This window comes from Stegodyphus dumicola, chromosome X2 (genome assembly GCF_044657685.1).
Source record: "Stegodyphus dumicola isolate Sdum_Otavi_A_Nest chromosome X2, ASM4465768v1".
NCBI lineage: Eukaryota > Metazoa > Arthropoda > Arachnida > Araneae > Eresidae > Stegodyphus > Stegodyphus dumicola.
In genome coordinates, this window is record NC_140781.1 from 128,737,228 (window position 1) to 128,753,900 (window position 16,673).

A 16,673-nucleotide genomic window follows, 5' to 3' on the forward strand; every position below is an offset into this window, starting at 1 on the left:
CTTTTTCTCTGATCTTCGACGCACATGTTTTCCGAAAGCGTTTAAAATAACATGATAAAAGAAAGAAAATAATTTTAATAAGTTTATAATGCAATTTTTAATAAATAACCAAATTCTGTGAAAGTTTTGATAAAATGCTATATGTTTTGGTTTTCAGTAGACTAAAAATGTTTAGGTAAAACGTATAGGTATTCAACTATAGCAGATAAAAGACAGTTTTAGAAAATAACCAATTCTAACTTCGTATTAGCGTTATGTTTCATGTAAAGCAGTCAGAATCATGTCAAGACAAAGTGCAATCTCTTCGCATAAGTAACAGAAGAATTTCGGCTTTGAAGATCTCACTTTCTCTTAAAAATCGCCTGAATTACTTTTCCGTGAAACCAGTTCTAGTTATATATTTTATAGTTTATCAAAACATAACTTTTATCATAACTGTTTTCAAAGATTACACAACTATTTCTTGAAAATATCAATCACATACACTTAAATTTCACAACGCAAGATTTTCATAAACTGAAAATTTTCTATAAAAATGGTGCTAAAACTTTCATACAGTATTTTTGCTTGCAAAAATATGCAACTACAATTTATAATAGTGCTACTCATATTGAATACAGATATATCTAATTTTACATTAAGAAATATATCCCTTACATCTTAAACAGTTTCATTTATTGCTTAACTAATGTTTCTCACGTAAAAACAGTCTTAAAGAATTCCTGTTACTCAAAGATTTTCAAAGATTAGTTCATATTTTCCTTGTGTTATCCAAACTAGTGTTTCGCAATAATTTGGTTTTGAGAAAACACTTAAAATACTTGGTCAGTTTGCTTGGAATTATTCCATAAAAATGCATATGGCTAAGAGCTGACGCACATTAGCCTAAGCGGTATATGGCAGACATGATACTTGAATAATTAGCAATGCTCATAAGAGCCTTGCACCCTTTCTAATGTTCCTCCTAACACCTGCAACTACGTAATTTATGCGTTTTCCTTTTTTCACAAGAATCCTTCTGACATAGATTTGTTCATTTCGTGTCAATTGCTTAATTCCTTCACTAACTCATTCCGCCGCCCAACCGAGATGCATATAAGCATTCTGTACCGCACCATGCACATAGGGTAAAATCCCTCCTCGTGACTGGATATGCCTTCCGTTGACATTATTTCTTCTACCCTTAGAAACGCCTTGACTTTGCTTGGGCTCGAGGGTACACCTGCACACTGTTTTTTTACATTTTGATAGCAGTACCGAAAAGATTATTATGTGCGTTGTATTTTTGTTGTTATGATTACACTTCTAACAACACTATAGTGTGGTGAATTTAATATAAAAAATGCAGTGTTTCTTTTCTTTCCTCCTAGAGAGAAAAAGTGCTATTTCTTCTTGTGCTAACTTTGTAAATGTGTATTAAGTGCAGAGTTTTTAATAAATATCTTCTTAATTTAAAACCCTTCATATTAAAAGGGTTGTGATTATTAATTCATTATTTCATGTTCATTAATAATCCATTCTCTGCAGATGTGGTCTCCGAAAGCATGAGACAAGCCAGTTTTCGGAAATAGCAAAAACGACGTTGGGAGCTAACATGCCACGCAGTAAATTTACAAATTTACAATCAATCGGAAAAGTAAAATTAATTTTTGAAGTTGTTCTAATATAGATTTGAAACAGAGAAATACAGATATATATTTTAAATTGAATAATATGAATATTGCCCATTTTTAATGTGTAATATCTTTTCTACCTTTGCATAAAAATAGTGTTTGTCAGAAAGAGAAGTTTCTTTTCTTATACATGTATATTAGATTCAGCGACAATACTGAATGCACTTTTTTCTTTCATTCAAGGCAACAGAATATTAGAAATGACATAGACATTAACATGGAAATAACATAGCATTTGCAAAGGAAATATTTTCTGCAATGTGAAAAGAACAGAATGCAACAAAATTGCAATAATAACAATATACTTACTGGCTCACAATGCCTTTATATTTGTATCGAAATCGTCGTGTTTTGGTTTTTGCACTAAATTAAGCGCTTAAAATTGCTTCTGGTACTAACAGCATCCTTGAAAGGTTTTATAATTTTATAATTTCATAAAAAAGGGAGCCATCTGCAGAAGGATGCAGTTAAATGTTTTTCGTTTCCAAGCTAACAAACGATAATTTATACATTTCCGTGTCACTGGCCTCATTCATCGAAATCAAAACCGTAAGAATCCCGTCTAAACGTCATTACGCCAAGAGAAAATGGTGTCATCGGAAAATATGACCAATCACAAATGCGGATTTTTTCTTATGCGCGTGGAGCGGTACAGAATGTGCAACCGGTATACTGGTCAGCGACGGTGACTGCCGTACCAAAGGTCCCGGCTTCGAATCCCAGATATGGCACGGATGTTTGTAAATGTATAGTGTCTGTACTGAATGGAGGCACTCGGCATGTGGAGATCCGAACGTCCTGTCGAGAAGCTGGTGGTAAGAGAAGAGAGGTGTGAGATCCTCAGACGCAATCTCTTGTCACCTATTGCCGGTGACAGACGCAATCTTGACTCCTTGCCACAATAATTTTCGTGGGCCTGTTCTGATATCATGCAAGCGAGAGTAGTCACAACAACTACACTTGCTCATTTCGAGTTACATGAGAAAAGAATACACTCTAAATTACATCTTACCTAACAGGTCAAGAGAATCAGTTTTCATAAACTATGAAGTGAGTGCAATGAATTGACTCTAACAGCTCGATTCATTAAAAAATAACCTGCTGGCTACTTTATAACATAAAATGAATATGTAAAAAATTCACACGATTTTAAGACTCTTTAAGAATTAAAAATATGATCACTTAAATTTTGTGATAGGAAACTATGTTGTGATTGAAAAATGTCTGGTCCCATTTTGCTGTACCAAGCGGTATAGTCTGCGACGTCCTTTTTCTTTGATGATGCTTCCGTATAGACCACAGGCAAACATAGCAGAAAGAGTGAATAAAACATTGTAAAAATAATTCGCAGTTACGTTAGCACACATCACAAGCGCTGGGATGGCTACATAAATGAATTAGCTTATGCTTTAAGAACGGCAAATCACGATACTACGGGAAAAACCCCAGCAGAATTATTTTTAGGCCGAAAGTTAATTACGCCTTTAGATAAATTATTCTTTGTGCAACAAAGAGAGCAAGAGTTTAAACAGAAAGATGTGCAAAAACTTATTGATCAGGCGCTTAAAAGCTAGGATACGGCAAGAAATAAGCAAAAAGTATATTACGATAGAAAACGCCGTGAAGCAGATTTTAAAGTTGGGGATAAAGTATTGAAGCGGAAATTTTCTTTATCAAGTGCCCCAGACAATTTTACTGCAAAGTTAGCTCCAAAATTTGAAGGCCCCTATGTAATTCAGGAAATCAAAGGAGTCGTATTGTACCTTAAGAACGAGAGAGGGGAAATCTGTAAAGCAAGTCCCGACCAGGTGAAAAAATACTATAATCAAAATGATTTTGAAATCCTTAAAAGTTTCTTGCAGGACTCAAGCCTAAAAGAAGTAGAAGGTCCAGAAATAACGACAACCGTTCCACCACCCAAGAAGCAGAGAACTGAATAGAGATCTAGCCCTTCTACAACCCAGACGACGGTACCAAAAAGAAAAAACGAAAATTTTCAGACTCCAGCATTTAAGAAAAATAAGAATGCAAAGCCACCGCGTAAAGAAACCTTGGTAAAAAGGAAAACACCACCTACAACGTATCGCAGTAGAAATTATACATAAAGGAGAACGCTCCCAGGGCCAGAGACTCAGATGCAAACAAGGCCGCCGTTCCGGAAACTAAAAAGACAGCAGGAGGAACGAAAATACCAACAACAACAGAAGAAATTCAAGAAGGACTCCAGACTGGAGGACGTCAAGACCAGCCGTCCAAGGGAAAAACGAGAAAGACAGCAACCCGACGATTGCTACGCCAAGAGGCCAGCATGCAGAGGACGCAAAAGAAAAACTAATGTGGACGACACTCGGAGGTCAGTAAGGAGAAGATTGACGTCCATGAAACCTATAACGTGGGAACAGTTTTGCCAGAAAAGAATGACGGAGTTTCAATCATCGAAAACTCAAAGATAAGTTAAAATCTTCTATAATTTTTTTTTCTTTTGTTCCGAAATGTTATGCGTAAGTACGAAGTTCTATGTTTTGACGAAAGTCAATGTGTCTCGGTTGAGACTTAGTTTTGTTTTACTTTATTTAGCTAAGGCAAAAGTATTATTTTCTTTAAGTACAAAATCTAAGAACAAGCATTTTCTGTTGGTCGAAAGACTAATTCTGTTATGTTAAAGCCAAAATTTGGCCGAATATAAAAATAACTTCGTATTCTTGTATTAATAAGAATTTTAGTTTCAGTGCCGCCAGCTTGGCGAAGAATGAGTAAAGTAAAAATTTATTTTCTCTTATTCATTTTATGGTACATTGTAAAAATCATATGTATTAAAATTTTGTAAATATACGTAAATACTTGACAGTTATGTAAAAGTAGAATTTAGTCTAAAAGCATAAAATTTTAGATGCTAAAAGTAAATGCTTAAAAGCAATGAATTCGAATTTAAGTATTAAACTGTAGATAAAATCATGCTTTAGAGCGAAAGCCTGCATGTCTAAAGATGAATGAGGGGGAAGTTAGAATGAATGTGTTTTGTAGGGTTCTCCACCTACACTTGAATTATTAAGAATGTTAAAGTAGGTCATCGAGTTGTAGAATGTCGAGTAAGGTGTGTCTATTTGGTCGTTGAATTCTAACAAATCATGGTGGTTAGGGGAAGTGTTGTAAGACTAAAACACGAATATTCCCGTTTGACACCACACATGGTGGAGAGCCAGGGTAAATTAATGTTTGAATAATTGAATGAATGTGAATTAAGCAGTAACTAAGGAAAACGAATCGTGTAAAAACAAAAATTTATTCAGTGTCAAGAAAGTGTAAATTATAATGTATTTAGAAAGATACTGATACTTATTCCTTCTAGATGCTGGAAGGAAAAGAACAAGATTGATTGCTGAAGTCCAGGAAAAGTTGCTGTAAGAAGAGAGATTTATATAAGTATCGACAGAAATTTAGTATAACTTTTGTTACATAAGATTTTTTTTTGTGTAAACGAGGCTCTTAAGAGTTAGTTCAGAATTGTAGAAACGTTACAACAGGTCGTTTGTAGGACCTGCTTCCAAGTTTTCCAAATTCTGGCAGCGGCAAATGTAGGGTTTATATTTATTTTAACTAACATTTATTTTAAGTTTAAACTATCTTTCCTGTCAAGCCTTACTTTCCCCTGGAACTGCCAATGCCAGAGTATGTAAATTTTAGTAGAACGCGCAAGGATTCAAATTATCAGCGGAAGTATTCTGAGTTAAATAGAAAGGAAACGAGTTCAAGGTGTGCTGTTCTTACTTCACGAGCTTGGAGGTAGTTAGCCAGAAATTGAAGAACCCCGCGTTTCGGCCTGTGTGCTTGCCTCGGAGAATTGTTAATCGTTCAACGTGATATTCAAAGTTTGCTGAATTAGCAGCGGTATTGTAAAACGCGGTGAGGTTAGTTACGTTTAGAGAGCCTCGTAGTTAGAGTCTTGTTATTATTTCTTTTCAGGTTCTTATTTTTATTTTACCGCCGGGTCGGCGTAGTTTGTGAGCGTCAAGAGCACGCACTTGTAATTTCTTAAGTTGAATAAAAAGGGACTTAAACCCTTAGCAAGACTCTGTATAATTTCCAGTTTCAACAGTCACCTCTTGGTTGCGTGCAGGTTGGAGGCGCGCATCTATACAAGTTATAGTTAAAAATCGGCCGTAATTAACTTCAGCGTAACTTAAATTCTGATCAGAAGGAATCACTGAGACGCAGATGTAGGAACGACAAAACATAATGCAATTCAGCAAAGCAACGATTATCTGCTTAGTTTTATAAATATATAGGAGTGTGGGTTTTACACTCGCAGCTGCGCTCATGAAGAATTTTAAACAGTGTTTACTTATTATTATGCCATAAGCCTTCTTCAAAATCTTTAAAAGGTCTCATCTTTCCAAAAAATGTACCGATAGTAAAATGCGGATCTCACCCTTGACGACGAAGTTTAAAAGTATAACAATAAAAACCACGAACCTCTGGAATACCGGCCCAGCGTGCAGAACCACTACACCACGCTAGTAAGGCGGGAGAAATATCTTTTAACTTTTTAAATTGACAAGAATATTTCAGTTGATCACACTTTTTTAGCTTTCTAGGGTGTCTTTTGTTATAATTAACCGAAATTCATAAAGGACGGTAGCCGAACCCTTTTGCAAGTGAAGCCCAATCTTCCATTTAAATGAATATTTTGTGTCTGAATAATACTTAATGAAAATGTGAAGCGAACTTAATACTTACATTTTATAGAGAGACAATTTAAAGGAGTTGCGTCATTTAAACGCCAAAGAAGCATGTATATTTAAGTGTTTTAGAATGCGATAAGTGGACTCAAGAAGAAAAACAAAAAGAAAATTGTCAAAATGTGAAGGCGAGAATTGCACTTTTGTTTGCAATAAATAAAAGCAACTCTTAACTGAATTCCTGATTTTTAGCATGTTTAAAATTCATCCAATTCCCTTTCATTTCATTACGGAAGAGAGAATCATCTATGCTATTTCTTTTGCACATCTACGTTTGGATTTATTAGTCTTTAATATCAGAAAAGTGAACAAAACAAAATTTTTTAATTTAAAATATGCTTGCTATTTGCTATGACTGTGATGTAAGCACATAATATATTGAAATTGTTAAGTGGACTGACAGATAAAAACATTATCTATGAATATATTAGTCGTACCTTTCTTTTCTGAATATCAAAAACATAATTAATTTTTAAAAAAGTTCGGCTTCCTCCCTCCGTACAAAAAGTGATTAATTGTTTCTTATTATTTAATTAAAATCTCTATTAATGTAAAGACAGAGTATCAAAAATATTTGCTAAAAATGAGTATGAAGGCAATTAGTTTAAAAGCAATGTATGAAGGCAATTAATTAGTCTTTGCAGGTAAATAAATACGAAGCTGTGAATATCATTTAGAAAAAGTTTTCTATTATGTATTATATGCACACACACACACACATATATATATATATATATATATTCTATATATATATATATGTATTCTATATATATATATATGTATTCTAAAGTATCTTAGATTATCAGAAAGCTTAAATGTAAGTTTGCAATAAAAATGGAAGAATAATGTACTTTAAAATAATGAAAACAGAAAACTGCATCACCTTCTGGGGTTTAAATTATGTAAAATCTCTATCAAAAAAGGTATGAGTAAATAAATTTTATTGCATTTATTTCACACCAACAGCTGCTGTTACTTGGAATTAATTTAATAATTTAGTTGGAATTAATTTAATAATTTGTCAAAAATATGCTATATTTCCATTTACCTGAAGGGTAGTTAATTTCAGCTGTAATTTTTATATGCTTTGACAAAGTATTATATCTTATAATTGATAACAGGATTATGCTTTCTGGTGAAGACTTCGCGAAAGAAAATACTGAGGTGAAAACGAAAGAGGAGAAAAAACGTCATGAAGTCTGAAAAATTATGGACAGAAATTTGTAGTATTAAAATACTGTCACACAGACTGCCGTGATTAAAAGAGAAGCGATTTAAAACTTCTCAATTTCCGAAACATAGCTGTAGAAAACATCACGGGAGAAAACACGTCAGCTATAAAACAGCTCATTTATGCATTTTATGTAATTCCTATGAAGTAAGAACACAATTTATAAGAATAAGTTAAGTTCCTTTATTTTTAACATAATGTTTAGAAATTGAGAAGTTTTATTTCCCTTCTATTCTTTTATCATGGTGTTTTAGAAGCTGAGAGATTTTTTTTTCTTTCCTTTTCTTCCTGCGATCTTGTGTACGAGGATTCATTTCCCCTTTGCATTGCTTTCACCTCAATGATTTCACGCGGTATATTTCTGCAGAGATGATTTCGGCACACAACCAGGTTCATTCATGATGGTAACAGCTTCGTAAGAGTTCATACGTTTCACAATGGTCGTACGGGTTTTAAATCCCGAGTGAGGCTGCATGCTATCCAGTGCATGAAAATGCTTTTGGAGAGAGTTAAATCTGCTTTCGATTTCTTTCCTCAAATCTATTAGCAGCATTCAACAAATTTATGTTTTCAGAAACAAATTCCTATTATCAGCACTGCGTTTACAGCGTACATGAAGTGAAGTTGTTCAAAGCCCAATTTATGCACAATCTCTTTCTTTTGCTGAAGGTCGAAATATGAAGTCTCAAAGTTATCAACATACTTCGGAACGCAAAAAACATAAATGAAATTTCCTTATCCTATTTGTTTCTTGTGTTTGCTTTTTTATCTCTTTAATATGAAATGTAAAGAGAAAATAAAGAAACAAGTATTATACGGCAGAATACATCACTCATATTAGAAGTTTCCGTTGTTGCTTATACTGCTTCAAAGAGTTGTTTATGTTTTAAAAATGAGATAATAAAACTTACGAAGGCAACAGAACATAGGAAAATTCTTTTTTCTGAAGGAGATGAAAAATCTAGCGATGTAAGAAATTATCTTTCACGATAGAAAATTCGGCTGATATACAAAATCGAATCTCATATTTCAGAACTTGTGAACAATGTGACATAACCAAAAGGACTGTGTGAAAATTATTTATGTTATAAACTGAAGCAACGCATGTACTGAAATGTATAAACTGCAGGAATACAACAGCTTAAAGATAAATGAGACTTGTGGATGTTTAGACTCAAGATTACATAAAATGAATATACATAAAATATACTAAGTTACAACGGCAGGTCATACATGACTAAAATTCAAATCTTTAGAGCCCCATAAACGATTAGTATTGATTAGGAATGGGTATTATTTTGTAAAGAGTAAAGTAAAACATTTTTTGAAATTAAACTTATCTAAACACTTTTCAGAACTGTTACATAATTATACATGTTAATTATGTATAAATTGAAATATGTAATTATTTTGTTTAAAAAGACATTTTTGATTTAAAAATTTAATTCAACAACGACAATTGTAATCTGTGAAATAGCTGAATAATCTTTAAATTGAGTTATTTGTCGCAACTTAATATTCTCTTCGCATCGAATGACTGTCCGATTTATAAATTTATTTTGGTCTAAAGAGAAATGCGATTCTACAAGAGCTATTGAGAAACATTAAAAATAGAAGACCTAAGCAATAGTATTACAGCGGCTACTGGTAAAAAAACATAGAGTGTCAGCCAAAATTAGTTCTAGGATATTGCAGCTAGACAAACGCTGCTGTGGCCAAAGAATACCCGCTAATGTTGAGGCAAAAATAAGGAAGCATAAGTGATCGTCGAAATTAAGACCGTCGAAGAAATTTTGGAAAAAAATCAGTAACGTCCCATTTCGTAAGCGTGCTTCTTTAAAAGCCTTACCGAAGCAGTAGGAGAGCCACTGGCACTGATGCAGAGAATGAAAAAGAACTTACCGAACAACTTACCGAAGTGTGACAGTATAAAACCTGAATTGCAAGATAAGATCTTACGAAAATGGCAACGCTTCGATCTCAAAATACGCTTCCATGATCCATTACTTTTCCAGAAAATCCATTAATGCGGCCCATAAAGTAATAAACAATAAAAAAATTAAATAACATGTAATATATATAAAATATTCATTAAAGTTAAATGTTCATTATATTCTCTATAGTTGTATAGTACTAGTCAATTATACTTACGCCTTTGAATTTAGTGACACAACAGGATAAAGCATTTTTTGTTAAAATGGAAAAATCATTTCTATATAAACAATTTATGAAAATTTTACAATCAATTCCTAGGGGCAACTCCACTTAGTTTGTTACCATGAAAATATCTCTTTTAAAGTTGATGCAATTATTTTAACAGCAATCTGTAACTTTATTTCTGTCATTTGTGGTCAAATATATTATGATAGTTAATTTCTTTCCTTTAATTTTTAGACATTTTATTAAAATTATACAATTTAAAGTTTTAAACGTATTTTATTTTAAACCTTTTAGATTTATTTAAAATTTTATCTGCACTTTGAACTATTAATCACCTCCATTCGACACAATACTCAGCTCGTTATATACCTTCGGACAAAAAATATAAATACAAATTTGAACTCTATTCAATAAGATTTTTCGGCATATAACTATATTACTGGATTTTCTCGGCAACGTAAAATAACGGAGACGGTATTAGGCTGTTAATTCAATTTGATTTCTACTCGCTAAAGGTTTTTCATAGCTGTCTATATTACTGAGCTGTCTAAAATATAAAGTAATACAGATCGGAATCAGGCGGGAATCAAATCAAATTTCGTGAAATATTCCTTCTTTATCATCATACGTTTGTGTACAAAATTTCAAACTTTCGAGAAACTTGACTCGACAGAACTGAGTCAAAATTGATTTCAAGATTTTACCCCGACAAACGAACAAACAGAGAAACCAAAATAAAACCGTCTGAAGAAAGGCAGCAATGTCGGATGGTTTGGAGGATGTAAAATTGTTTCATAATTTCCAGATCTTATTACACTAACTACTATTTTGAAATTATCACAGATTTTGGAAGACAATTTAAATATGAAAATAGTAAGATGATGGATTTGCATTATATTATTATTGATAGTCTAGAATGCCAATACTAGCTAATATTATATATTCTAGTGGGTTTAATTTGGCACCTAAAACTTCCAAATCTTTTAATAAAGATTAGATATTTAAAGTGACTTTAAATATGGGCCGGAACATGAACCGGAATATGCGGAAACCGGAAATGTTGGGAGCTATCTTGCCGGAAGGTCGAATCTAGGAAACATGAATAAATTTGTCCGTTCCGCTAATTCAAAATTGGAGAACTTTCAGCTCTAATTTGACGTCGAATTCGATAAAAATATTGCAGTATCATGGAACAAACTAATAAGAATGAGGCAACTGAGAATGTTCGGAATAAATATTGGATCCAGTGATATGCTTTTCGATTGATAAAATAATTCTGACAGTATTAAGGGAGGAAAAAATTGAAAGCATTTTAATTTGGAGAGATGATACCGCTGGAAACGTAATTCAGAGCAAACACTGGTTTGCGTATCACAAAGGAATCACCCTCAGAATATAATTTCTTGTGTTGTAATTGTAAGTATTAGCAGAGCAAAACCAGTTAGTGCAATATAAATTATTAATACAATTAGCAGGTCGGAAGCATGTTTCCCTGCTTTCAACATTATTAAATATATATGAATGCTAAGTAATTGATTTTCTTTTTTTCATTCGTACTGTTTTCCGAAGCTTATACTTTTTCATGCTATTCGTGGTGATCCTAAGAAATTAGTTTATCAGTTTTACAAATGTGCTGCCCAGAATTATAAAACTCTATGCTAAGAATTTAAATTTAAATTCTAGGATTACAAATTACAACTCAAATGAATCAAAACACTTTCGCCAGGCTTCGCATCTTCTACTTACTAGTCGGAATTCGACTATTTGCATAAATCTTCAGACGAGAACTCAACAGTTTCTGTTTACCAAAGTTTAAATATGTTCAAACAGCTTTGAGTAAGCATTTGTCACGATCACCGCATTCTAATCTAAAATGCAAATGACTAGTGAATATAAATGCACTACTTAAATGCTAATATAATTATATGTTTCCTAATGCCAGATCTTTTCAGCATTTCATTTCAGAGATGTTTTCCTAACTTAGCAAAGCTGACGCAATCTGTGGCATGTGTCCTGCTAAGCATAACTCTGCTCGAAGTCGCCCAGCGTCTTAACGAATGGATTAATCTCTGGAAAGGGAGACAGCATCATTTGCAGAAAGTTGGAAGACTTTGCCTCTCTCTGGTTCGTAGATCGATGAGCGACCCAATGGAGACAAGCGCTGGCGCCAACTCTGTCTCACTCCAAAATCAGCTCTAGTCCTCTTTTTATTGTTAAGATTCCATTGTGAAAAGGCAAGAATTTTCTCAAGCAAACACTTTTTTTTTTTTTGATAAAGCCAGATTTTTATCGTGTCATATCTGCCATTAATACGCACTGGAATAAATTCGTATGGAATTTTGTCAAGCAACAAAGCTTCAATATTTAAATTTTTATAACATGATATCCGCTACTATTCCATTTGTTGGGCGTCACATTTATCATTTATTAAAATATTAACGGAGGAGTGATGCTGCATAAAACATTATAATATCTTAAGCATTTTTTCTGTTTCTTTAATATTACCCGCTTCTTCATTCGTGATATGTATAACTAGAATAAAAATTAAACTGAAAAATCACAGTTCGTGCTTCTTGATTTATCAATTATGTCTATACTTTTCACGGAATGTCAAGAAAAGTAGGCAAAGTCAAAAGTATATAGAAAAGATATTTACCCGAACGTGGTACATAATTTATATTCAATCAGTACTCCAAATCTTTCAGAGCGCTCCTCATACAACTTAAAATGAATATTTTTCATTCTTTAACTTGTCAATTAGGCTTCGTTCAAAAATTGAGAATTTTCAATTTCTCAAATCCTTTAGTGTTAATCCACTTGAATTAGAAAAGTATAACTTTCAAAATAAGTAATCTTTTTGCCCTTAAAACTTTCGCCTGATTACTATGTTATTGAGAAAATACTATCATTTTGCTCATCTGATGATTTGTCACATTTTGTTGTTTTATTACCTGAAATATCTCAAATTAGTTTGATAAAAGGTTCTTAAATATATTCTTGATATAATTAGCTGATTTGACAATTAAATATTTTATTAACTATTACTTTTTTAAGGGCAGAGACTTGCTTTTATCAAAATTTCACCAAACGTATTATTGAAGATATTTCAGCAATTTCTTTTTAGTCCGTTACTTTAACAACGACTTTTCAAAGCCGTTACAAGCTCTCCTTATTTGCGCCTCATTTGGGACTGTAGTGCAAGACAACTTCCATTCGTAGGCTAAGCTGAAATAAAGGGGGAAATATATTCAACTCAAATTGACTGCTGCAGCTGGAGTTTCCATCGTTACGAGGTAAGTCGGGCGGCAAAAAATAACCTTGAAGTTCCTATTTTAAAGTAACAGACTATAAGACACGATTTTTTGTGGTAAGGTTCCCCCACTTACTCTGGTAAAAAATACTAACATTATTGTCCGTAAATATAATCCATATTCGTCTCTCCAAATCCATCCAATATGCATTTCTTAAAATCTCTTGCAAAATGTTTTAAGGCATCATCCTGATACCTCTGGCCGGTCATAGATCCCTTGTTTAAAACGTGTAGAGGTGTACATTGCATCGATCATTTTTCCTGCCAATACCTTCATAACTGCATTACGGAAATCGTCACGATTCCTTAATGTTTGAAAGTAGATTTAACGTTCTTGACTCTCTCCAGATATAAACACGTTTAGAATCAGATGCTAAACCTTCGACTCATCAGTAAAGAACATGGGCCCGATTGTGTTTACTGCAGTTCTGATGTTCTTTGCAACAATTAAAGCGATTCCCTTTTAGACTAGAAGAGAAACACGCTAATGTGACAATCAAAATCGTAAAAAACAACCTTATATTTAGCGTAGGTATAATGAAACACTCAATCGATTTCGAGGGCAGCTAAAGGTCCCTCCTCATCAGGAGAAAGAAATACATAGAAAGAAGAAAATAGGAATCACAGAAACACGTGGTGCTTATCAGCACTGCACGTGGTTATAACTAGATTTTTAATCAGAGTTGCACTGGCCGCCTACTTTTACTGAGCCAGGCTGTCTGATCAAGCATAAAGAAATATTAGCGAAGTTAAAATAGGGAGCGAGGGCAAATGCACATTACGCTCAAAATCTGAACTTCAAATAATGGAAAGCAACCACTGAACGGATTTTTATACTATAAAACAGTTTCGCGTATTATGCAAAATTGGGTAGAAAGCTACTATTTAAACTGGTGTCTGGGTTGCTTCAGGCAGAGCTTGTTAACAGCGTGTAAAGAGCTTGTTAAGAGCGTATTCAGAGGCTGTTCTGCCTTTCGGTTACTTCTCTACCAGTTAGGCTTGCTACCTTACGACCGTGCATATTAATTGCCTGTTAGTCTACGTCGGTGGTAGCCAAGAGCCAACTACGCATGACATGTTGCAACCAAAAGTACTTGCGAGGCCCTGTATGCACCAGGAGTAACATCTTTTCATATTATTTCTGAGTTGAAAAAAAAGGGTGTTTTTACCCTTCGTATGTGTTTTTCCTGATACAAGATGAACTTAGCGAATAGTCGCTTCACAACTCAAGTTAAAATATAGACTTCTAAAGATTTTATAATTTAGCTAGAATCTTATAAGTTTCATTACTTACAAATAAATGTACTGTCATACATTATTAAAATTCATTTCCTAAAAGTTTGAATACTCACCTACTAATGCAATTAATCCCTTAATGAGGAACATATCCCTTAAAAGGGCTTAAATTTTACTAAAGTTTATTTTATTTTAAAACTTTACTGCCCTCTCTTATTTTTCCCTTCCGGCCAGAATAAGCGCGTTAGTTTTATTTATGTAAACTGTATTTGCAAACTCTTAAGTATTTAAGTTGTGGCTTTTCACCAAGAAGAGTTAGACTTCTCGCCACTTTACTTCACGCACGCTTTCAGTCAGTTGTTGTCCGCCTTTAAGGGCAGAAATTTAGTCTTCTTGTTTTTGAAGACGTATTGTAGTTTTCCCGCATTCTGTGTACTACATATGTAAAAAGTCTAAAAGGCCGATCTTTAGTGTTACTACTCTGTGTAAAATATTTGAGTTTAGTTCTTACTTAAATTTAGTTAGTTTGTAGTTCTTATTTTCTTGTGTTCTTATTTTCTTTCTATCCCGAAGTGCGGGAGCACCTGTAAATTGTGGAGAATAAAGGGTAATTAAACCCTTCTTATCTTTGTCATACCTTCTACAGTAGTACATAGTTTTCAGTAAACTCACTGTTCTACTCAAGACACCTATATGTTTGCTAAACAGATAAGAAGAAGTAGTAGTCCTGATACCCTTAGCTGATAACTTATGAAAGTGACCAATAATTTTGAGAACATTGATTAACATCTTTACTAAATATCACTTTTCTAAGAAGAATTTCGTCTTTTCTAAATATCACCTCTACAGAAGACCAAACCCATCCAGAAGAGTTACAGGTGGTCTGAGAGAAAATTTGCTGCGCTCAAAATATCTCGCACAGAAAAACATGTTATTTAGAATTCTGAAAGTTTTAGACGCGCAACATCCATACTTCTGCGGTGTATTTGGTCAGTCGATCTTTTGAAATTGCTTTATTTTTTACGGATATGATACTTTCAAACTATAACGAAATGGCGATATTTTCAAATTGTCAATTTTGTTCATGTTTAGGATGCGGTGTTTTAGAATGCGACGTTTACATTTTTTCCTTTTTTACTTTGATGTTTTGCGCTACGATGCATGGTTTTCTATGCAATATTTTAGTCTACGATGCTTCTGCTACCATATTTCGCCGTCAACCAACTCCCTTAACTTTCAGGAAAAGACATTGATTTTAACTTCAAGCATCGCAGTAGCGTTTCAGGAAGAAGATCAACTTTTTTATTACATATCATGATTTCATCTGAAGAAATATAGCGTGTGAATTTAATGAATACTTAATGAACAGAAAAGTGTGACCAAGCACGGAAAAAAGCTGCACACTTATAGATCTGTTATTTTATGGCTTTATGACTTTAAATTAAGCTACAGTATTTGATGAGTTTAATACCTCTAGCAGAACTAGAAGGAATATTTCTGTATTTTTCATTACTTTTCTAATTTTTTAAACTTACGTTCCACAACACGGAGTCAGTTTTGTTCTTTAAAAGTATTTTCGATATTTGAGTTCTGTTGATGCATGCTCGAGATCAAGCTGTGCCGTTGAAATTGAAATGTAATGAACTGATTCACTATAATACGATTTCTAACAATCAGATCGAAGTTAATTCTCCTGCCTCTAAATATTTAGAATTGCACAAGAGAGGCTGTTTCATATTAAATACCGTAGAGACAATAAGTTATTTTGAAGCAGGAGAGATGAAAAATGAGCAATGCTGTCATCAGGACTCGAACCTCGGATCTCTTGAATACGTGCCGAGCGTGCTGATCATTACACCGCGAAGGCATGCTAAGAAGGCGGAAGAAATACCTTATATACTCCCCCTTTTAAAAGGCAACTGAGGATTAGGGGTCCCAATCGCCAAATCCTGGTGGTGGAGAATCATCATCCCCCATCCTTTTTAGTTCGGGTGCCCTTGTAGAGGCATTAGGATTTTTTTGATGTGGGAGAAGTGAAAAATGAGCTGTGCCCTCGCCGGGACTTGAACCTCGGACCTCTCGAATACGCGCCGAGCGTGCTGACCATTACACAAAGAAGGCGGGAGAAATATCTTACAATACTTAATCGTTTAATCTCAGAATTCCAGTTACGGTTGGAGATATTTACAGCGAATTATAACAGGGATGTATGGGATCATAACTAAATACGCTTTTCGTGAGGAGCAGTCTGGGTAACCTGATATGCACAATCGACTTATTTATGTCCTTTGAAGTAATCAGGTCTGGATACGTTTATAAGGCAA